At 33.2% G+C, this 26,148-nt stretch overlaps 1 protein-coding gene across 2 annotated transcripts in view; it reads right to left on the reverse strand.

Annotated features, from left to right (window-relative positions):
* Nep3 (M13 family metallopeptidase neprilysin 3) overlaps nt 1-26,148 on the reverse strand; it is a 175,514-nt gene that overhangs the window by 135,404 nt on the left and 13,962 nt on the right. The window contains exon 1 of one of the 2 annotated variants that reach the window (XM_075382060.1): nt 12,763-12,831. The exons of the other annotated variant lie outside the window; for it this stretch is intronic. The gene's annotated coding sequence lies outside the window, so the exon portion shown is untranslated. Of the gene's footprint in view, nt 1-12,762; nt 12,832-26,148 lie in introns of those variants that run through there. 2 annotated transcript variants of the gene reach the window in all.

The following is a 26,148-nucleotide window of genomic DNA, read 5'->3' on the forward strand; positions in this document are numbered from 1 at the left end:
CCACTTCTGAACACTTTTCTTTAATCCACTCTTCTTTCGCCAGTTTGCACTTCCTGTTTATAGCATTTCTTAATTGCCGATAGTTCCTTTTACTTTCTTCATCACTAGCATTCTTATATTTTCTACGTTCATCCATCAGCTGCAATATATCGTCTGAAACCCAAGGTTTTCTACTAGTTCTCTTTATTCCGCCTAAGTTTGCTTCTGCTGATTTAAGAATTTCCTTTTTAACATTCTCCCATTCTTCTTCTACATTTTCAACCTTATCTTTTTTACTCAGACCTCTTGCGATGTCCTCCTCAAAAATCTTCTTTACCTCCTCTTCCTCAACTTCTCTAAATTCCACCGATTCATCTGACACCTTTTCTTCAGATTTTTAAACCCCAATTTACATTTCATTATCACCAAATTATGGTCGCTATCAATGTCTGCTCCAGGGTAAGTTTTGCAGTCAACGAGTTGATTTCTAAATCTTTACTTAACCATGATATAATCTATCTGTTACCTTGCAGTATCGCCTGGCTTTTTCCAAGTGTATATTCTTCTATTATGATTTTTAAATTGGGTGTTGGCAATTAATAAATTATACTTCGTGCAAAACTCTATAAGTCGGTCCCCTCTTTCATTCCTTTTGCCCAGCCCGTATTCACCCACTATATTTCCTTCCTTGCCTTTTCCAATGCTTGCATTCCAATCTCCAACTATTATTAAATTTTCATCTCCTTTTACGTGTTTAATTGCTTCATCAATCTCTTCGTATACACACTACCTCATCATCATCATGGGCGCTTGTAGGCATATAGACGTTAACAATCGTTGTCGGTTTAGGTTTTGATTTTATCCTTATTACAAGTCTTAACGTCAGTTTAAAAATGAATATTCAATCAAAAGAAAAACATTTTTGGTTAGTTTTTATCAAATATTTTGATTATATTTTTTATTTTGATTGCGAAGTTTCTCATACCTCTAATTGAAGACAACCTTGGTCTTTATTAATTTTTAAACTGCTTTTAATGATTTAAGTAATTATAAATATAATTTCACACAGCAGAACTCACTGTTTGACAGCTGATTTCACAACTCTTCAGTGTATGAATTATTAAAATGATTTATAGACTCCTACATTAATTTTATATGTTATAAAAAACGCGTAACTTTCCCGGTTTCAACCTCGACAAACCTTTATTTTAAATACAGAGTGTATCACGAAGTTCTCCCGAAACTTTGATAACCTATTCTATTAGTGAAAATAATGGAAAAGATCATTTAAACATATGTCCTAAAATAGTTCGTTTGCGAGTTACGGCTAGTGAAAGATTTCGCTCGGATTTCGGCTACCCCGGTGAAATGAGTGAATTGCATTAACAATACATGAAAAAAGTTCCATTATGTATGTTTGAATTTGTACAATATACGCTAGTTGTAAAATAAGATAATTAAAGCAACGTTAATTAAAATTTCATTAAAAAAAAGACCTTGGACTGTGTCAATAATTAAATTTTTAATTACCGCCCTCCAAGTTTATAATAAGAATTACGTCAAATTTTCAGGGAGTATTTAATATGCATTTTAATCCCTGAATCAACAATTAATGATTAGTTTTAAAGATTATAAACAGGGAAATAAGGAAATTATCTCAAACTCTGAATTTCTTTAACATTTATTCGTAAAGAAATTGTGCAACTTTGAAGCCTTACAACTTCGTAGTCTTGAAGTATCTTACGTTCATTTAAGTTTCCTTTAACTTTAAATTTACGAGAACTTTTCAAAAATTGATACTATCTGCTGTAGACGGCTGACTGACTAGCTACAGATACAGTATACTAGCTGAAATACTCGATCTTCCCTAGGACAATTAATAAATCTTTCGTTTCTTTTCTTTTTTTTTTTATTTTGCATCCGCAAAATATGTGCACTTTTTGAGCTTACAAAACATTTTTCACAGGTAATTCAATATGAAATTTTAAATTCAAACTGTGAACAGAATGTATTAAATGTAAATCTTATGTTGTCGTTTTATCCTTAATATAGAGGATATAAAAAAAAATCCGGATACATGTTTTCTTTGAATTTTCGTAATTATCATCTGTGACAAGTTTTTATTTGCTCTTCGACTTATTAAGTATATCCACTGAATTAAAGAATCAATGCTTATTCTGTTTTTGATTGTGCTCTTAATGATCGTAAAATGCCAATTCCCTCTTCGTTTCCTTCGACCATCCATGTCGGCTTCTTTTTGCCACGCGTTTGTTCTGGGTAACTTTTGAATTCAACTTTATAATTACTTGCAAATTTTACTACGATTACTCAGTGTGTTCTTTATTCAACGTTGACCACTGTCGTTATACTCTTTACTAGCTGCCCGAAAATTGGGCAGCTATAGTGAAGAGTAGTGTATCGGTGAAGGATTTCCCTTACATCGTTCCTCTTCTCATCCCCGTCGAAGGGAGTAAAAAAAAACCTTTCTTTGAAATGATATCTTAAGATAAACAAAGCTACTGAATTTTGAGTTTCCAGTACTTCCAGTTTTCTCACCTCTTTCAACCCTCATTTAATTAATATAATCCCTAAGCATTGTTAATCAAAATATTTTTTCCTTGTTTTTCCTAGAATGCCCTTGTAGTAAATAAACCAAAGTTTAGCTTTCTGCGTGTACAGGAAATAGGAGAATTAACAGGCAAGTCAGCTTACTTATTTATATTATTTATATACAAAAATAAAATTATTTTCTTATTTATTATTGTATTTGCACTAGTTGAAACGCATTATACACACATCACTATGCACTACTGAAGAAATCCTACCTATCAATGTTATTTTTTTGTATTATTTTAATTTTATTCAGTAGAAGTGAGTCAAGGAGTGCGTCGTTATATTAATTTTTTATTTGTGCTAGTTGTTTTTTTACTAGGTGAATTGTAAAGCATCAGTACAATTCTAGACATGCATAAATAAAATACATGTCATAAGTTAAATCTCACTCTTGAATTCTTGGATACTAAAACATGAAGTAAATAATCTATTATTATCCATGTCACAAAAAAAAGAATTCAAAAATATGAAATTTTATAGTACACAGAAAACTAACAAAGAATGAACACTGTTATTCAATCCTTAAAGGATCCAGACATAAATTCCTAACTTTTAGAACTATGATTCACAGGCTATCCAAAACACTCATCCTACTTGAAGACTGCAAAATACCAAGAACACTAAATTCACATAAAAACGTTCTAATTGACAAAATATTACACAAAATCAAATAAACAAATAATAAATAAATAGACAAAATTCATCACTAATGTCTAAAAATTTCATTCAGAGATTAAATTTAGTGGTTTCCATTTAAATCCTAGATAACTGTCTTGAAATTTTTTTAAAAAACATGTGAACTCCTGGAAGGTTGGGTAGAGGTTAAAACAACTGACCAAATAATACTAATTTAATCACTTCTAAACAACAACATCATAAAAATTCTGAGTTTTAATTTTATTATTATTCATTTGTGAGAATTTTTAAAGATGAATTCAAGAAGGTTAAAAAATATTCAACTCCTCATAATAAAATCTCTACATTTTTAATTTTTTATGTAAATTAAGTGATAAATTTTACGTAGATATTACCCATAAGAGATACATAGAAAACGTCTACTGCTAACACTTTTGGTAGCAACCCTTGAGGTTTTTATAAGAAGTTTAACATAAATATATAAAGAATTCCATGCACTCAGTGGTCATAATTTATACCAACCCCAGCTACTAAAAAATAAAGATTTTTCCAAAGAGATTTTATGTTTAAAAATCTTCTACAAAAACATCTTAAAAGATTTCAGACCTAAAGCATTAGAGTTCTGCTGATACCCTGCAACCAAAAGCCAATAAAGTTGTATAAACCTTCCGTAATGTATGTGGCTTAGAAGTAAAGGCCTAAAATTTATATTAATGTTAAAATTTGTGTTTTTACAAGTTATCATATATTTTTTTATATTTGTCTTATGATAAATTTTAAAATTGTATCAATCCACCTATTTCAGCCAAAAATTCAACACATTCATAGATATTTGATAATAGCAAACTTCTTTCCTGTATGAAAGTTTTTCTTGTTAGTCTACTTTTGACTTTTTCAACCTAAATAATAAAATTCTGCAACATCTAGAATATTATGATCCCTAATCCTAATTATTTATTAACTTCCTTTTTTGTTTTCATTATCATTGATATCTTCTCCTACTGTCATCAATGAGTAATATTTTCTACTCTCAAATCTATCCTTTATTACTTGATATATTTCTAGGTTGAAAATCAGTGGTTATAAAAAACATTTACTAAATAAGAAGTTGATCCTTTGCCTTTTTCTTTTATGATACTTACTTGACTGATTTGCTCATTGCAAATAATTCTTCTTTCATTATACTCATATTTCACCCATTCCTAATCCCAATTTAAAAAATTGTACTACTTCTGTTTTAAGAAATACCTTCTTCAAACTAAAAATGTTATGTGGGTGGTGCTTTTATTTTTTCTTAAGCCTGCTTGGTAACATTAAGTTGAGTGAGGAGGAAACTGATTTCACTCATACCCCATGCTCTTTCTAAAATCAAATTGGTCATCTTGCTAGTTAAACATGTATTTACATCAGACATAATCAGATGATCTTAATAATTAATTACCTTTTTTTTATTTTATTTTATATCTTAATACTCTGAGATCTCAACTTCTTTTTTCTCCAAAACCTCAAATTAAATTTTTATTTTTGTACTATACCCCCTCTATAAGTCTGCCACCTGTTAGCTTGTTGTTCTATCCCTAACAGCATATTTCTCATACATCATTTTAACTACTAAATTTTGGTTTTATTTCATACATTCATTATTTTCTATATGCTGCATTTATCTGTACATAATAATTCATTCATAATAATACAGTTTATAATTATTCTCTTCTTTGACTCTCTATATTTCTTAACCTATATATTTATTTCTTAACCTCTATATTTCTTAACGTTCTTTCTTTATTGATTTACACATTTTATTTATTTTATTTCTGAAGAGTTATGACTTCCTATCTTAAACATCTTTTGCAATTTTATATCTTTCATGTACATTGTTCAGTTTTAAAATATAATCTCCTGATGTCTATGTTTTTACATTAGAATTTACTGTTTTATCTAAGATCTCACTTGTCTTAATTTTTTTTTTGTGTAATCCATTTTTTCTACATATCCATATTTTGCTAGTTATTTCTAGGTGATTCCTGTGGTTTCTTCAGAATGTACTTTTAGATCGGTAAAAATTCCTCACATCCCAGTAGTGGTTACAACATTTTCCTTTAGTCTCTTAAACTTCAGTCTATTTATCACAGCTAAATTTTGGTCAGTATCCATTCCATTTCCTGGAAAAATTGATGTACACACAATTAGGTTTTAAATTCTGTAACTAAACACTACATGTCTATACGGTTGCATATACATGCCATATTTTTTATATTTTTAAAAAGAGTGTTTACTGTAAAAATAATATATTTACTTCAAAAATTCCTAAAGAGCAGTTCCTCTTTCACCTCTTCAACTATCTTCCCTTCTCATCCTCCTTCTACTATGACATTCCAGGCTCCCGTAACTAGCAAATTTTCTTACCTTGGAGATATTTGATTAGGTTTTTTAAGATCTTTTATGTTTTTTGTGCTTTTGCTGAGGGATTTGGGCATTAGTCTTCACTATAGTTGTAATCTTAACCTTTGAATCAATACTCTCCAAATAAATTCTCTGATTATATAATTTGTAATAATATTTTCTTTATTTTATATTTTTATTACTACTTTTTCATTTCTATTATCAGATCACTTATTTCCTGCTCCTGTTTCTATTTTTCCTCACTAATTTCTACTCTCTATGCCTAACCAAACTATTTCTAGAGTGAGATAAATTTATTTTACATTAAAAATCTGTACCTATAAAGCAACTTGTCCTGACTGACTGATTGATTCACCATCACCCAGCAAAAACTACTGAAAATAAATTGATAAAAATTTCTATACGTGTTCTTATGGTGTAAGTGCACACTAAGTAAGGATTTTTTTTAAATTCCGAGTTTAAAGGGTTAAAATAGAATAAAAATTACATTTACTATTTTTTGACTTTCTCAGTAAAAACTGAAGATATTAACTTGATTTTTGGTGGGTGTAACCTTCATATGTGTATATAAAAAGCAATTTCTAAAAGCGTCTCTAATATGGCCTTCAATCACGCCGCGTCACTTCGTTTAGTTCTGAACACGAGCTAGCACGTAAACATGTCTGCTGCAATAGCATCTCCCGCCAAGTGTGAAGTGCGTGTGGTAATTCGATATCTTCAGGCTGAAGGGTGTAATGCAGCTGAAATTCATCGACGAATAAGTAATGTGTACAGTGAAACTTCAATGAGTGACAGCAAAGTGCGACAATGGTGCAGGAACTTTAAAGCAGGACGTGCAGATGTTCATGATCCAGGCGGTCAGGGAAGGAAGCGAGTGTCAACTGATGATCTCGTTGAGCGAGTGGATGAGGCAATTCGAGAAAATCGTCGGTTCACAATTTCTGTATTGAGTGATACTGAAGTTGAGTGATACTGAGTTTTCTGAAATTTCAAGGTCAGCTCTCTACACCATTGTGAGTGAGAGACTTCAGTACCGCAAACTGTGTGCGAGATGGGTCCCAAGATGCTGTCCGACCATCATAAAACAATGAGAATGGACGCACCCCTAACGTTTCTCCAGCGCTACCGCAATGAAGGAGAAGATTTGTTGAACAAAATTGTCACAGGGAACGAGACATGGGTCCATTTCGAAACTGAAGAAACAAAAGAACAATCCAAACAGTGGATGCATTCACATTCTCCCAGTAAACCAAAGAAGTTCAAGCGAACTTTCTCCAACAGAAAGTGTATGGCTACTGTGTTCTGGGACCGGAATGGTGTTCTTTTGGTGGAATTCATGGAACTTGGCACGACCATCACTGCAGCCTCATACTGCGTGACTCTTCAACGTCTACGAAGGGTAATTCAGAATAAGCGGAGAGGAATGTTATCATCAAGCATTGTCTTTCTCCATGACAATGCTCGGCCTCACACTGCAGCTGTAACAAAGAAGCTCCTGCAGAGTTTTCGTTGGGAAGTGTTTGATCACCCACCATACAGCCCGGACTTGGCTCCATCCGATTTTCACCTCTTTGATCACATGAAACGGTGGTTAGGAGGACAACATTTTGGCACACCCGTCGAGCTGCAGAACAGCGTAGAAACATGGCTGAAAACACAGGCGGCTCCGTTCTATGATGAAGGTATTGGAAAGTTGGTACCACGCTATGACAAATGTCTAAATCGGAGTGGCTTTAAGTAGAGGAATAGCTTAACTATGTAAGTACTTGTTACTAATAAAAAATTTTTTATTTCACTGTGGTTTTAATTACGCGACCGATCCGACCTTGAAAAAAAAATAATCCTTGTATAAATAAAAAAGGATCAAATCTGTACAATTTAAACATTATAAAATCTGTAAAACTAAATAAGTATTACACTAAGCTAAGAAACTCACTTCAAAACTAGTGAACGTTCCGTCATCTCCCTACACTTTTCCGACTCAAAAATTCGCCAGCCATTAATTGGAATTAAAACTAGTGTAAAGCAGGAACACTTCGATAGTTGTACCGGAGGGTATAGTATAATATCGTATGAAATAAAATATCTTTACGTTATTAAATTTAAGACGTTTCTTGAGCACACACTTTACATTTCTTAAAAATAAGATCTTTTAAGTTTAAATTCAGTTCAGTAATTCGATAAAAATTCAATTTTTTTTACGACTAAGTTATTTCTAGCCTCCAGGTTATGTAGAAAACATAACCGCTATTTTACTACTCCCGTTAAGTATAAATTCATTTTTAAATTTACGGAAACGTTTTATATCTGTCGTTATCTGATATATCAAAGACAAAGTTAAATTTGTGATCATTAAAATTGTTAACAGTCGTATCTGAAAAGAATTTCCTAACCGAATTAAGTTGAATAAACATTCGATAAATAAACTACAAAACTTTGTTTTCATAACTTTCATTATTTTCTGTGAATGTCGGCAATATTTCAACTATCTAGTGTAAGCAATTGTTACCGGTTAAAAAAAAATTATTTCCTTTTCAGAAATCCGTAGCGAAATAATTCGTACACTATCTGACTTCTATTAATAATGGAATAAAGAAAGAAGAAATATATAAGGGGAACATCTTCATGCGTTTAAGAAACATAAAAACTAATTTTTAGGACAACTAGCTCACCGATTCAAGTAAATTTTTACAGAGTTTATTAGCACTCGAATGTTTCCTGAAATCTCACCGTGTTATGTAGTAGTATTATATTGTAACAATACCGGTATAACAGACCTTAGTAAAGGATTCCTACCAATTAAGAAAACAGTAGTAGAAAATAGAATAATGGGAGAAATCCAGAAAGGGGCTAAAAGAAACCCTTTTAGTAAAAGTAACAGATCCGTTTTACAATCGTCTTTTGTAATGCTGCCCACTGACACACCTAAAAAATGTTGTCCGGGAGGAGAGTTACCGGACCAAGGTTTGGAATTTCATGGGAAAATGTGAGGGTGGTCGATCATTTTCACACTTCAAGTTGGATCCGGTCCGGCAAGTAAAGAGGATAGGAGTATAAATACTTCAGGGAAGATCAGTTGAAATGAGTTCTGCGAAATCAGTCTAAGCGAGACGTTATGCTGAGAGTCTGCGAGAGTGCTACGATAGAGAAGTCATTATACGAATTCGACGCGAGTAAGGTGACGTCACAAGTAATTTCAATACACGAAAACAAGAAATGGTTCGGTGAGTTACTGTAAGAAAGTGAAAGAGATAATGTACTAAATTTCTTTCATAAATTGTAAGGGTAGTTTTATTTGTAAACAGCAAAGGTATTTGAGCGAAAGAACTTTATACTTCTCTTATCTATTGTACTGTTGTTGTTAATAAAAAACTAGTTGTTAAAATTAGCGGTCACTCTAATGTCTTTTGTCAATGGGACTGAATTCTGGTTTTCATTATTTATTTAATTGTGAATAAATCCTGACGATTACTTTAAATTCTGTTTTGTATGTAATCACTGTCTGTTATTATTATTGTTGTGGTTCTAATTACTATGATTATTAATTGTTCGTTATTGACATTTATTATTATAAATGTTGTCATTATTATTGTTCTGATTATTATTACGGTTGTGATTATTATTATTATTGATTTATCTTGTTTTACTTATGTTTTTAAACCAATAAAATGTAATTATATAAAAATTGTTAATTGGCAATCTCTCAATATCCTGATTCCAGCCACGAACACGCGACAGTATATTAGACATTTATAGATTCCTGAATTTATGGTGCTACACCCTATGTAAAGATCACCACGAATTTGGAGATTTCTGTTAGATTAATCTGAGTTAATTTCTTGGTAAAAGTAAATGTCTTTTAATATCTTAACTCGAAAAATCAAAAAAACTTAAAAGAAATAAATACATCCTAGAATTCAGTAATTTTCAAAGTGATATGTTTAACCTTACAAAAAAAATTCTTTGAAAGAACTTGATATAAAAATCTAATCTTTCAGTACGTTATTGCCCGTACCGTTCCTTGCAGTCCGATATGAATTTTGTTTGCTCGATCGACCGATCATTTGTTCCTCCTGTTAAAAAAAAATACAGATACTTTATTATTTCCTTTAGAACTCTTGTTCGGTCCATATCGTTCAAAAAATTTATTTCTTTTGACATAAGATTGATAATCGAGATATTTGAAACTTCAAAACGGATAAATTTACTTTTAAAGGAAAATGATCGCACATGCAATACGAGTGCTGGCCCAAGATGTGGCGTCTAAACGTTGTACTTCTACACATGCAAGATGGAACTTTGTTTTAAAAGTTCTTTCGTGTTGCAAAAGCATAATTAATAAAACTAAATCGGTTATACCAGCTAACCAGAGGAAATAAAAAATTAACAAATATTTCATTTTTAAGAAAAAAGTGTTTACTCTCCCAACAGTTCTTTTATTTATTTTTTATAAATTAAAGATTTCTAAAATAAATTCAAAAATAGCGATGAACAATACAAAAATGACAAATTATAGTAAATAAATTCGTAATTTTTATAATTCTTTTCAATTTTGCCATAATATAAAGAAAATGTTTTTCTACAAACTGACTTGCAGTTTCTTCAGTTTTTTGCCTCTGACATCAATGATGATATTTCAATGTATATTTTTTGATGAACGAATAATCAATCGATAAATAAATAAGAAAATTAACGAATTCATTTTTTTTTTTTTTTTATCAAAGTCTGCTCGGGATTAAAACAGATGTAAATAAATGATGCACAAAAAACCTGAATTCATCTTTTTTAAATACATTCCAGTAAACAAAATTATTAGTAGGACAGGTCCTACATCTATAGTCACGCAGAACAAAATTATTTAATTACTTCATTTTAATTTTTTGTTTGCTTTATTTCGCTGAATAATAATTACAATACTAAGTGGGCGATTATTTAGTCGATTGTTATACGAAACGAGATTATTATACGGACTATGCTAATTGTATGATGTTAAAGTTTGTAATTTATTTTAATAATACACTAACGTTTAAAAGATGACTGTGTAAATGAATAATAACCGATATATTTGAATAGTCACCTTTATATCCTTTTATAAATAGCCTATATATGTTAATTAAGAAAATGTCGCACAAAGTTAATGAAGAATTATAAGAGCATTAGTCGTTTCAATAATACACTGTACTTGAAGAAACAAAGCACAATTTTTATAAACTATATTTTAGTTTGAAAGAATCCTTCAAATAATCTGAATGCCATTAAATTTTGTTTTAAAAAGATTATTATAGTTGGAACATCTTTTCATGTACAATCAACGAATTATTTAAACTTTGAATAATAAAGGAATATTTAATTAAGATCACTTTAGTTCTACAACAACGTTTTTAAAAGTTATTTGCGTCTGAAATAACTAAAGTTTTCCGCTCAGAACAGACATGGAATGTGTGTGTGTGTGTGTGTGTGTGTGTACACATTTTATATATATATATATATATATATATATATGTGTGTGTGTATATACACATTTGATATATATATATATATAAAACAATACAGACTACAACGATCTAAATAGATGTGTTTATATTTCACCGTTAGGTCTAAATATACATTAAATTAAAACCGCCGATCTTCATGGTAGAGTCTACCGATCCCCAAGGTTGGTCGGGTTTCTGCCTTCCACAAGATTCTAAGCTTGACTCCCGGTCAGACATGGTTTTCAAAAGCTAAAAATTTCCATATCGTATTCCAACACACAAACTTTAAGCCTATATGATGAATTAATTACGTAGAAAAAGTATAATTTTTAATATATTTATTTATTATAATAATGAATAAGCATTTATACTAATTTTTCAGCACAAGTATGCTGAAAACTACAATTATTGGTTTGTAACATTTTTGTATAACGTCGTATACAAGGAATATTATATTCATCGTTTATAATTAATTGCCTTACATATGTTTATAAGAACGCCTACTGTTCCAAAAACAAAGTTTTGTTTTCATTAGCATCTTTAATTCAAATACGGTCAGTTTCAAATAATTTCCCGTATAATGTAAAATAAATGAGATGTCAGTAAGAGATTTTATATTAATCTAATGCATTATTAGCTTCGATATCTAGTTTTCATTTTGCAATTTTTTCACTGTAATCTGTCATCTCATTCAAATTCCATCGTTTTTAAGACACGAGTATCCTCTAAAAAAAAACCCTCACTTCGAAAAAGAAATAAATTAATTAATGAAATAATAATTATGACAAGATTATTATTTTTTTTATTATTATTGTTCTTAGGATCAATAAAATATCTACACAATCTAAGGTGGCTAAAAGTTTATATTTCTTTTAATTCTAATAAAACAGTTTTATGTTGCTTTCTCTGCTTTTCATTGTGTAATTTTATTTGTACGCATTATTTGTTACTGCAGATAATAATTATAACTGTCAATTATTTTTAACCAGAAGCATTTGTCATTTTATGATTCAATAATTTTACGTTTTTTATTTTTAAGGTAAAAATCGACAAAAATAATCTTATTTAATGCGAGACAAAAGTAATAATTTTCTTATTTACATTGAATAAAAATGCTGGTATAGATAATACGTGGTAATCCTACAATTAAATCGAGTTGTACGGACCGCTTTTATTAGTCTATGATTATAAACAAAAAAAAAATACTATTTTTTAAACGAATGATTGTGTAACAGTAGTGATTAAATCGATACTTAATATTTACATATTGCAGATGTAATATTATGAATAAGGTACAAAGATATCTATATAGATATTTTCAATACTTCAAATTAAACGGATAGTAAGAACTAAATACAGACTCGTATGACAATTTCAAAAGATGTGTTTGTCAAAGAGAATTATCTCTTACTAAATATAAATTAACATTAATCATTTATTAATTGTTCATAGTTGTCTTCAAAAATCTTCTTGAACAGCAGTTGGGAATATATTTTATAATCAACAGATTAATTTCATTAAGATCTTAATTATTATCATACAATCACAAACATAAATTTTACAAGTAGCTACATATACGGTCAAAGTCTACTTATGTACAATAGAACTACGGATAGGAAATAAGCGATTATTTTAAATTAAACGTTTCGATTAGTACCTTGTTGCGGGAGGGATACACTATAGAATGTAGTTTGATTTGACACTACGAGCGATTTCAACCTTACGGTTCCTCGGTTGTTCGATTACCTTCCTTTAAACGTAGATGGCGCAGCAGAATAACGTTGTAGCCGATCGAGAAGATATATTTATGGTGAGAAGTGCAACAAACATGTAACAGCGTGAGTGACGTACTTACTTTAACTGACATAGCTCGGCGGTGTAGCAGGCGAATGAAGATTTTAAAAACTACGTCGTCAGAGCCACAGTCATGACTGCAACCGGCCTCGCCCGCCTCTCAGACACTATTGATCCATCGTACCCGACTCTAAAACACCCTACCGCCGTTCGGTACGCGCTATTCGCAACACACATAGCGCCAGCGGTTTAAAATAACCTATCACTTTCTGTTTGTCAGTTCCTCCCCGACCCTTAAATCGGCTGTTATCTTATATTTGCTATTAACTGACCGCCCTTTCCAAGTAAAATCAGTCTAAAATATACTGCTGCAAAAACGACAGAAGTCAGATAAGCCGTTGTTTTATCGACTCTAGGAATAACATCAGGTACTCTATCGTTTCACCCCTATCGTGATGCTAGTATCGCCTATGGCATATGCAACCTTACTCTGAACCATCTGTTTAACAAATTATAACGATGTAGTGAGCGATGTACTTGCGACAATTTTCAAAGATTAACTTTCATAACTGCAAATCGGATAATTGAAATTTCTTAATTTATTTAAAAAAAGAATAAATTAAATTAATCCCTGAAAATTGCAGCCGGATGAAAAATAATTTGCAAATACATTTTTAACAGTTGTTTTTTTTTGTAATGTCGAACATCGCATACATACATTATGACCGACTCTTCAGCATTTAGAAGCTAACAGTTACATCAATAACTACTAAATTCATATTGTGGTAAATATTTTCTTGAATCAAATTCAAATATTCGAATTAAATTAGCGAGTAGAAACTACATCGTTTGTAATAAAGACGCATTTATAATCATCAACGAAGTTATAATCCTGCACAAACGGAAGTTTGATGGAAAAGCAAAATTAATTAAAGGGGTAATGCGGGGAGGATATGCGAATAAATAAATCAATAAATGCTTTATTCAGACCGCTAAAAATGTTTACTTTATACAGATAAAATTTGGAGTGGGGGCCTACTCTATGAGTAACAAAAGGATGTGGTCTGTCTGAAATTGTTGCGGTTTTCACAACTATCAAGGCAAATACGTTGTTTAAAGTTTAATATTAAAATTAATCATTAAAAAAGAGTAGTAACCTGTTTTTTTTAATAGGTTAACAAGCAAACTGCGAATAATTATCATTGGCCTATGAAATAAAATAAAGATAAAAAAAGCTAAATCAGTACAGAAGAGCCAATTAAGAAATATTAGAAGACGTATCTTAAGTTTATGATAAGAAAATTAAAAAAAAATCATCTTTGTTTGATTAATACTATATAAAAAATTATAAACCGAGTAGTTAATAAGTTCGTTAGAACTTCGTCGGTAAGAGTACACAGAACTGGACGGAACGGCGAAGTCAACGAACTATGTTTACAGTTCTAAACATGATGACATAACCTAAAAGTGAAATGAAAATTAGGAAAAAAATAAGCTTGAAAACATTAAATTTCAGTTCAGTTAGGTTTTTAATGAAGAATACTTTCAAAAGAAACCTCGAATTTTGTAAGACAACGTTTTTTTCTTCCATCTGATGAACCGCAGAACTCGAATATGTCACTTTTTCCTCAAAAAGGTGGGTTTGCGAATCGCGCCGCTAGGTAGCAGTACTTGATAATACTAGGTAGCGTACAAAAACTTGATAATGTACTTGAAATAATAAAATTTAACAGAAAATATACTACAGTTTGTTTTAATAGTAAATGCTGTTATGTAAATGAAAGTACTGAAGATTAAACAATTTTTTTAATCCCATCACTTCATTAAAAAAATTGAATTATTTGTTTACAACAGATTATAGCTGCTAATAAAACACAGAAAACACGAACGGTAGAGAAGTGTGGCAAATGTGGCAACAAAGATTTGTTACATAAATCAAAAATAAATTCAATCGGTAATATTTTTATTCTGCAATTAGAATTATTTGAACTAATTGATGGAGAAAAAAATTCATTTAATAATAATATAAAAAGTGTGTCCACGAATACGATAAAAATCAAGGGTTACCACTTCCAATTTTTGTAGCGTATGAAAATACCATGCCTGATCGGGATTCGAACCCGGTACCTCCGCATGAAAGCCCGAGACGCTACCACTCTTGCCACAGAGGCCGACTACAAAGTAATAAGTGCATTATTACATCACGGATCTTCTTTTCATGAAGGTCATTATACTAGTTTTATTAAAAAAGGAAAAATATGATATGAAGTGAATGAGATATGACTATCAACAAAAAAGAATTGGCCGAGAAATTCAAAAATGCATATTTTTTTGTTCTAGAAAAGCAATAAATTTTAATAATAAATCCATAAGATAACAATCAGTAATTCATAAAATAATTTTTTTTAAATAATCTAACAAAACGCAGTGCTAACAAAAAAAAAAAAAAAAAAAAATACAATGAAATTGTAAACCATATACAGTAAGTCTCGCAGATATTTCTTCCGCTCAGAAAACAAATTTTTCTGTAATATAATTAAAACTGTTTTTAAGAAAATTATACTGATATAACAAAGGATAAGACGCTATATTTCTGTTATTAAAATTTGTTATTAATTTAGAATTTTGTTTAAAAAAATATATATATATGTAATAGACAACAGATATAAGCTAATTTTGCTTTTATTAGCAAACTTAGCACACATTTATTTATTTTCTTGTGTGCGTTATAAAAGAGTAGGTAGCCCTACTCTTTTATAACAGCTATGGTCATTAGCCCGATGGAAATTGGTAGCGTATAAAAGGATGCCGTGCCTGACCGAGATTCAAATCCGGGACCGCCACACGAAATTTCGAGACGCTACTAACTCAGCTACAGAGGTCGGTCGGCATTGTTATTGTTATAATTATTTATTCTTTTAGTGATTTAATTCACTAACAATTGCAATCATGTTTTTACAATGAGGATGAAATCAGTGCCAAGACTAAACGGAGTTCTAACTCAGAACCTTCCAGATGGAACCACTCAGCCATGACAGAGTAAATAAAAAAGTAAGTATTTTGAATTTATTAAATATTGGTCCGTATTTTATTAAATACACGATCTGTAAAATATTTAATAATGTTGACAAGTTTCACATTTTATTAAGTCATCTCGAAAAGAAACAATATGGTTTGCTCTTGTTAAAAGCGAAAGCGATCAGATCATTCTCAGAGAATTTAAAATTGATTTCACTTAATGGAAAACAGAAATATTACAGTTATCACTAACGGAAATAATATTCGGCAATTAGTAACGGTACATCTGTTTCAAAACCGCCGTAAAACAGATTTATAGTTCATTCAAAGTTACGTAATTTTCAAAAATGAATTTGCTAATTCCTAATACAGAAGTTTAAATCCTTTTAAGTAATTATCTAAATAGTATGATAATGAATGGTCTATAATTTTGAGACAGATCAATAAATATTAAGAAGCGCAACCAATCAAGGATACTGAGGAGCTCTGCGTTTTATTTAAAACTAGAGCGAGGACCTTTTGACAGTAAAATTATTTAGAATTATTATACGTAATATAACAAGTGATGACAAATAATTTTACTTCTGACGTCTGCATTATAAATTGCTTTTCACACATATTATAATAAAACTACATTTCAAAAGATTACTGCAAGCAAAAAATTATTACAGTTACGTAAATTTCCACTTTATTTTTAGTTTAATTATTTAAAATAAATAAATATATGTTTATATGATGAGTATAATGTGTAACGAGAAACGGAAAAAAAAGAATAACTGGAAATAATAATTTAATAGAGAAGTCCGTAAACAATTTCAAGGAAATTCTAATATTTAGTCTTTAAGTTCTGTTAATAGTGTTATATCTTTCCCGATGAGTATAAAGATTAATAACTCGCTTCATAACAAGGATAAAATATCGAGGATATTTTTATTTTATTCCACAATAAATTTTCTGCTAACCCGTGCAATTTTATTTCACTGTTGAAATTTGTAAACAGAAGAAAAAGTAGATAAAATACTCTTCATCATTACTTTTAAACCCAACTCAAATCTCGCCCGAGTGAAAAACGGAAAAATTATGCCTGTAAACTGTTTAATAGTTATTCCTTTCTAATTTCCCTAACCCAGTTTAGGCATTCAGTTGCTTGTCAATTATTTCAAGTAAGAGCAAATCAGGAATGTTTATTTTAATAAATTAATAAAAAATAAGATATACAAATAATAAAGTTCAGCTTTCCAACATATAAGAGTTTAAATCATTCGAGCGCTTTTGTATTATTATCCATCTTCAGGAATATCCAATTAATTATAAGATGTGTAAACATTCATTTAAAATAGTAGAAATAGAATATATTTGCAATAGTTTGTGTAATTTTAATTTTAAATTAAAGAATTTCATTGCCATTATGTTTTGGTTATAATTTAGTTAAGTTTTCTCAATATGGCACCGTCGGTATATTATATATAATATATAAATAATAAAGTTCAGCTTACCGATATATAAAAGTTTAAATCATTCGAGCGCTTTCGGATTATTATTCTACTATTTTAAATGAATTTTTACACACCTGATTAATAATTGGATATTCCTGAAGATGGATAATAATCTGAAAGCGCTCAAATGATTTAAACTTCTATATTTTGGTAAGCTAAACTTTATTATTTATATATTATATATAATATACCAACGGTGCCATGTTGAGAAAACTTAACCTAAAAAATAAAATAATTATTTTAGTAATCCGAATAAGAAATTTTGTTTAGTAATTAAAATTAACCATAACACTACAGGGAAAGAATTGTATTTAAAAAATTTCTTTAAAAAAAAAGAGCTGCTTCTAATCTCGTCTTTATGTGGTCTATATTATTACATACACTATACGGTTTCTGTTAAGCACTGTTCTATATAAAACGACAAAGCTTTTGTTGTCTTCGATTAATACAAAGGAACAATAAACGGCGGACGGTGGGAACCGAATTTTACGGAATGAACGATTAACTCCAATTATACGTTATTGGATTAAAGTCAATCACAGCCGTCTGACAGAATAAGTAGTGAGCTATTGTTGAAAATAGACTTCGTCATATTTATATAGCATGGAAATCATTAGTGCGAGATAGTCGCCTGAATAAGTCGTCTTTTATGTCTGCAAACACGCGGATTCCTCATTTCATTTTGTGTTCTAACATTTATCCAAACGTCACGTAATAACGGTACGCCACATTCTGCTTTACTGAGTATGTTATTTATCATCGCATCGAAGATTCAACTAACACACACAAATGTTGGTGATGAAATGGCTGAAACAGATAAATTATATATATATATTTTTTTTAATTTTTGTCAGGCCTCTGATTTTAATGAATTTTTTAGTTTCATATATATACATGACAACCGCTTTTGGGCGCCACAAATTAAGTTAAATACACTTCATAACCGATAGGATGTTTCACTGATGCAATCAGTGAATCCTATCTTTTAGTCATCCCATCTTTTATCTTTTAGTCTAATAGATATAATACTGTTTACGTTATATCTTTCCACTAATATAAGTTAAGTCCTTATAAGAAGCTTGTAAATTCACGGACCACCCTTGCATCAATACTTTTTTTACTTTTATTATACTCGTTTTTATTAAAATACTAGCCGGCCCGTGTAGCCAAAACCTGGACCCTCGGGACTCGGATCAGCCCAGGCGAATCTCGAACCAACTCCTGAGTTGGCTCCTTGAGACCTTCCGGGGCCAAGGGGCCTACCCTACGGTCGCAGCTTTGCTTCGCTGGCCATTCCCAATTTTCCAGGGAGACCGGCGCCCTCGACACCCGCAGAGCTCGCTTCGGTCGCCATTCCCACCTACTCAGAGCGCTCCATCCCCTGAAGATCTGCACTCTACGCTATCCTCATGTTTATGAGAATAATACTGATAAATAATAATTATAGTATTCAGACTTTATAGAAACCTGAAAAAGAAGCTAAATTACAAAAGACAGAAAAATAGTAACCATGGTAACTAAAGTACACGCAACTTTGACGACGAAAATTCATAACTTATTTCTTTTCCGAGGTGGCAGAAATATAATAATGAAGTAAACGGATTAATATATTTTTTCCTTAATGAACATCTTTAATTCACAACTTCACCTCCTTGGGGATGAATAAATAATGAATATTTTTAATATCTTAATTTTCAAGTGAGCTAGGGACTTGGTAATTGAACTTGACACATATCTTTACATATATAATTAAATAAAATAAAATATAACTTATACTAATAAACTAAGCGTTCATCCGAACATGTCCATCCGGACTGAAAGTGCATACGAGCGCTCTGGATAGGATTCTGACGTAGAATGCTAGTACCATCTTAACACTCCGTTGAGCGCTAGCACCCACTAGAGCGCAGCACCGGACGGCTCGACGTGAAACAGAACAATATATATATATATACAATTCTGAATAACCGTGATCTGTTAGATCGAGAGTGTTACCTGATGCATGCAAAAGTTACCCTTCAACCTAATAACAGATACCCCGTTTGGATTTTGAAAATAGGACGATTATTTGTTGAGATATTTTAAGAGCACTCCATTGCACCTCCCAAAATAGCGCTCCAAGGGCATCCCGTTTGTTACCAGTTGATTGTAATGATTAATCTAACCTTCTACAAGGTGCTCGCATACATCACCACTCTAGCCTCACATGAGTCTTCACGCGAAACCCATTATTGTTAAACAGACATTTTTTTTTTTAAATTTATTTAATATTATTTTTTTAACGTAAATTTAATTAGATTATTATTTTTTTAGTATTAATCATTGGATTGATTCGAATCGTTAAGTTCAACCCCAGCACACACAGTGATAGAGAACACACAGTTCACAGTTCATTAATTCAATTCATTAAAGTTTGTGCTTCAACCGGCAAATCTCCACAGATCGAGCAGTTTTTTGTTTTTCCTAAACAAACAAAAACCCTCTCCCTCTTTACATGATAGTATAGATATATAATTATAATTAAATTAAAGGAATTATTATTTATTATACTCAAGAAATAATGTACCAAATAATTATCTCCTACTATTAAAATGAAACATAATATTACTTACTGTGATTTTCCGTGAATATTTTTCATGACACTGTCAAATATGTTACGAAATAACAGGGGTGTTAATTTACCTTTCTTCCCAAGAAAGAAAATAATATTTTTTCAGACGTATCAAAACTGCAAAATTTTAACTACCCTACACAAAAATAATTCTTTTTCAGAAATATCCAGTTTTTTTTTTGAGTAGGCAAACACATACGATCTTGACATATATATAAATAAATCATATAATCGTTTGGTAAAACTTTTAAATTTGGCAAAACTCTCTTATCAGTCATTGCCATATTTTTTTGGCTTAGAGAATAGCAACTAGGTTCCTGTTAAATTCAATCTCCTGTAAAATCATTTTCTGATTAATGATAAAGGAAAGAAGGGTTCGAAGAACTTTTGATGAAATAACTTTGATGAGCCCCGTTTAGAGGAAAAAATATTTTTCAGTGCGTTGAACATTTTAGCGCGAGTTTCAGTACAACAAAGATGTCGAATAACTATTTGGGAAAACTCCCATGAACGCACTTTAACTACCGTTTGTAAGTGTGTAGAGACTTGTATTAAGTGACTTCCTGATTCAAGTTGTTTTTTCATCGGTTTTTCCAGCTAACTGCAGATCCTGAGTTGGCCACAAAATTACTATTCACTGACATGAATAGTTTTAATAAAAACCGAATAAATAATTTCCTGTTGAAAACATTAATGGGTTAATGAAAATATTCATGAGATGCTCGGAGAGGACACAACAAGAATTTTAAGTTAACGTAATGATAGGTCCTCGTACTTCATTCCCCAGACTTAATGAAACCGTCTGCAGCAGTTTTTTTTTAGAATGTTTGTGCCATCGGGTGCTGCTACCTAGCGAGGGCTAGTCTCCGGCAAGCTATGATCATACGATGGACACACCATGTCCTACATCAAAATACCGCAAGGCGTGGTCATGTGATGTAGCGACCTGTATTCATTCGGCGCCAGAATCTGACCCAGAGCGGTCGTGTTGTACATTCAGTCCGGATGGACACGCATACTAATGTTCGGATGAACGCTTATTTTCTTTTTATATTTATATGATTAAATTTAATTACATGTGTTACGTTATATGTTAAATGTTCAATCATATGTTATCGAAATGTCAAGACGACAAGATATTAAATAACCATTCAATAAGCAACAAGGCGTTGTTTCAATTCATCACCTATGCATCTACAGTTCATACTCGCTCTAAAACCTACCACAAAAGTTTTATGGTCCTCCACATCGCAAAGGATCTAACACTGCCTTAAAGAATATATTTGGAAATCAAAAAACAATTATGGTTCTTGCAAGATGGAGCCCATGACACGTAAGCCAACGAGCAAGGAAACTTTGAACAACATATATTATGAAAGATGGATAGGAAGAGGAGTTTTACTATCATGACCAGCTCTGATATACGAGTATATAGGCATATGTTCGTTATATACCTGATGATGGTATATATATGTATTGGAATACTGAAAGAGTGCGATCTTTCATGAACATATATGTTCATGTTTTCTTTACCTTAAATAGTGGACCCTTTGTACATCTTTTATAACAGACAATGCAAAATATCCTCTACTTCAGTGCTTCGAAGACTTGTAAGTCCTCACAAACATATCTTTGCAAAAGCACAAATGGTTGACGTCGATTTATGTCAACAGTGGAATCTTTTTTGCGCCATACTATTTGAAACAACTAAAAGTAGGAAGTTGTCATCGAGATCGTACATCCTTCCTTTTCCTGATTGCAATAAAATGTGTCAGTCTCAGTAAAATATTTTATTATAATCTTTTTGTCCATACGCACACCATCCATCACGATACGAACTACTTTTTTTGCCACTAGCAAATCAGATAGGCATTCGTAAAATAAATTTTATCTTTAGATTTAATTCTATCTTGCAAGATTGGTCTATCTTTTGCAAGATTACTTACGCAAGACTAATTTGCTTAGTCAGTGATAGTCAATCACAAAGTAGTTATAGTCTTATGTTTAACTATAACGAAACAAAACACTTACATTTTGCCTCTAATACGAATATGCCTTCCCTCAAGAATTGTCAATATAATAATACATAAAGATACGCCTTTTTAATGGTATTCTTTTACACGACAAGATCACCTAGAGATCAGTTATAAAAAAATAAAAATATTTATTTGTACTTATATAAAAGATGCATGCATTATATTTCAACATAATCCCCTCCTACTGCGAAGTACATTTCTTAACGAGCTTTTGAATTCTTTCATGGAAGAAAGTTTTCGGTCTGGTGTGCAGAAAATTTTTCACCGCTTCTATGGCCTCTTCATCAGATCGATAATGATTCCCTCGCAGCTCCTCTTTTAATGGCGCAAAAAATCTCTTGGAGCCAGGTCCGGACTATATGGAGGGTGGTCCAGCAGCTCAAAACCGAGATCTTGAAGGCAAAGGATTGTTTTTTGGCCGTATGGGGTCGAACGTTATCCTGAAGGAAAATCATGGCTTTAGAAAGTTTACCAAGTCTTTTGGATTTGATTTTTTTTTTCAGTAAATGCAGTAGCTCGCAGTAGTTGTCATTGTTTACTGACTGACCTTTAGGTGTGAAATAAACCAAAAGTGAACCTTCCATATCCCAGAATAAACCTCCATATCCCAGAATATCATCATCACCTTTCCTGCAGTCATCTGAGTTTTGAAATTTTTTACTGTGGAAAATGAAGGATGTTTCCACACTAAACATTGTCGCTTACTCTCAGGTTCAAAGTGATGGACCCATGTCTCATCAACTGTTTTCATTTGCTTAAGAAATGAGTCTCCTTTATCTTCGTAATGTTCTCAAAAGCTTCTGGAAAATTTTCGAACGATTCTCTTTGTGGATGCTGGTCAACTGACGTGGAACCCAGCGAGCACAGGTTTTTCGAAAGTTTAAAGTATCATGGATGGTTGAAAATGCTGAGCTATGGCTTATATTTAACACACTTGCAATGTTATCATCCCAACTCCGTAGGGGAAGATACCCGCCTTGTGACGCTTCCGGTCGCCACCCTCCCCCCACCATTCCTAGCACTGACGGGCTTTAACGGGAGTCGTCTTTTGCCCTCTAACTTTTTACATAGCATAGTAATAAGCCAAGCCTCATTGGGATGCTACCGATGTAAATGCCTCCGTAGACATTTACATCAGTGATATATAACTCAGCTTTTGCCTTCGCTGCAGGCCTCATCCGGACATCTTGAATGTCCTACATCGTTCCCCTCTGAACTAACTAACCGAGTTCTCGGAAGCACGAACCCCGCGCCTAGTTCTAAACTTTACAGAGCCAGTTTGTGCGTAAATGTCTCATAATATTCAAGACAATTGTATAAACAACATACGACCGAAAATGTTATACGGAACAACGAAATTTATTCCTAGTTCCCTTAGTAAACTCAACTTTCAGTTCATACTTCTGATTTGGTTTCATTTATGGACTCCGGTCTGGTCTACCAGGGAGAGGCGTGCAGACCTCCTACTCCTTCTCAGCTCCATTGCAGAGTCCCGTGTGACATTTATTTTCATTTACTACCATCGTCGAGATGCCGCTACACCACACGGCCGCATGGAAATCCATGCCCTCGGCAGTACAGTCGCCATCCCGCCGACAGTAATGCTTGTTCATTCAAAACGACGCTCCACCACATGGCTGCATGGTTAACCATACCCTCAGCAGTGCAGTCATCGTTCTGCCGACAGCTAACATTTAACAATAATCACCATTATTTTTATGGACTGACCGTGTCTCGATGCCAACACGCCTACCTCCGGCCAATCAACTGTCCTGGCGGTCCCTAGCCACCCGGGGTGCTACTCTACTTATGCCCCTTCAGTCGTTCTGTTGAGATCGAGGAAACGGAGGAAGCCAGCCACGACAGTACATTCTCTGCGAGTCTTCCAATTGACTCCCAGATCAAGAAAGGCATTTACTCTCTCGAGCTCCCTAACAACTCTGGTACATTCGCCTCGTACCAGTGACAAACATAAAGGACATGGTCCGCAGTGTCATCTATCCTACAGTCCGGGCGCAAGCCCGAATCAGTCAAACCAAACCTAGCCAAACTATTCCTAAAAGCACCATGTCCTGGTAGAAATTGAGTTGTGTACTGATTGGGGGAGACCCACCTAATTGCTCGTAGCTCCCTAACATTTGAAAATATATCATGCGTGTATCGACCAGCAGAAGAATCGTTCCACTTAACTTGCCAAGAGTCAAAACCTTGGTCTTCGATTTCTCGCATACGCCCAGAAGTAAGCAGGCTTTCCTTCTTAGAACCATACCGCTTGCTACGTTCCGCAGCTAAAATATCAATGGGGTTTATGCCGGCGATCACAGAGACTCTCTGCCTCTCTCGAGACAGTTCTGTAGCCCCCGACAACAGCTAACAATAGAAGACGCTGGGCTCGGAATAAAATGTCCCTATAACATTGGAATTGTAAACGATGAGCCAGATGGGCGCAACGTACAACATTATGGCCTCGCAGACACCTTTGTATAGAATACGCATGGTACAATAATTCAAACCCCAATCGGGATGGATGACTCAAGGAACACCAAAAATGGCATCTATAGCCTTCCTTGCGACAAACTGAAGGTGCTCCCTAAATTGAAGCCACTCATAAAGGAAAACACCCAGATTTCTGAACGGTGACATACCTAATCGGAAGGCCGTCCATCACAACCCGCGGGTGACAGATCGCGGCTAGACGACATTTAAGTAACATCATAGTGGTTTTCTCCGCACTGAAACCATCTTATGCTGAAAATTCCACAACCTTAGTATCTTGGATGCCAGTGTCGCTCTGAGTTCTATCTCAACACGCGAGTTATCCTCGACCAGCAGCAACCCATCGTCGGCATAAGCCAAGATGCAACAGCCACTGGCCATCCGCAACCACATTAGAGAGTCGAACTCAACGAGCCAGACGAGTGGACCTAAAACACTGCCCTGTGGATAGACACAATCACAATCTTTTGACAGAGTTTTTCCTACTTCCGTGCCGCCGTCACGAAAGACGACGGTTCTGTCGCAAAAAATAGCTCAAAAGAGTCTTAATCTCATTTTGCGTGCAGCCACGCAACTGAAACAAGGCAAAGGCTACCACAAGTTATTGAAGACCCCGGATATGTCCAAAAAGACACCGAGTACGTATTTGCACTCGCTGGCTGAAGCCAAATCCATTACTCTTAGAATACTGACCACTGTGCCCTTGCCAGGGCGAAAACCATACTGGTCGTCCGTCAGCATATGGTTAAAAGTCAACCTACTATTAATGCGGAAGTATAAGACCTTCTCGAAAAACTTACCAATTACAGACAAGAGCGTCAGAGGACGGTAAGAAGAACTTACAGTGGGGTCCTTGTCGCCACCTTTGAAGAGCAATTTCAACTCACCACGTTTCCAACACGCTAGGAAATAACTAGCAAAAAGCATCCTATTAAAAACCCTAGTTAGGGAACCAAGAATCACTGGCAACTTGCGAACAAGAAGTTCCACTGTGATACAATCATATCCGGGAGTGTTATTCCTGACCAGGCTGCAAATTACTTGATGAACTTCCGCCTCAGTAATCTCAGAAGACAAATTCTTAGAGCGAAAACCTACAACTTCCCTTCGAACACGTTGGTGATAAGAGGTTTCACCTCTTATCATCTGAAAGCAGAGCTGAGTATCATCTGGAAGCAGATCGTTCATCATAAGAATGAGGACACGATTTTTGTCTATTACAACTCCATCCTGGGCCGAGAGAGCCGACAGAAGAATGTATTTTTTCTTCTTATGACCAAGAACTCTATAAACGACACTCCATGGGTTCTTATTTCCCTGCTCTTGTACAAAAGAGCGCCAGGAATCACGCTTAGAAGACCTAACCTTTTGAAAATACTAGGTCGTTTACCGACGATAGCCAGCAAGCAAGGCTGCACGCCGATCAGGATCATCCTCACGCTGTGCGGCTATCCTGAGCCAGCTCACAGTCCGCGATCAAGTTCCGAGTCCACCATCCAGCTACTCTCTCTCGACCCATACCTCTGGGAATCGACTGATCAACGGTTTCAATTACCACAGAAGAAAACTTCTCTGCCAGGTCATCTAACGGA

The sequence above is a fragment of the Lycorma delicatula genome, chromosome 1, assembly GCF_047948215.1.
Source record: "Lycorma delicatula isolate Av1 chromosome 1, ASM4794821v1, whole genome shotgun sequence".
Taxonomy (NCBI): Eukaryota; Metazoa; Arthropoda; class Insecta; order Hemiptera; family Fulgoridae; genus Lycorma; species Lycorma delicatula.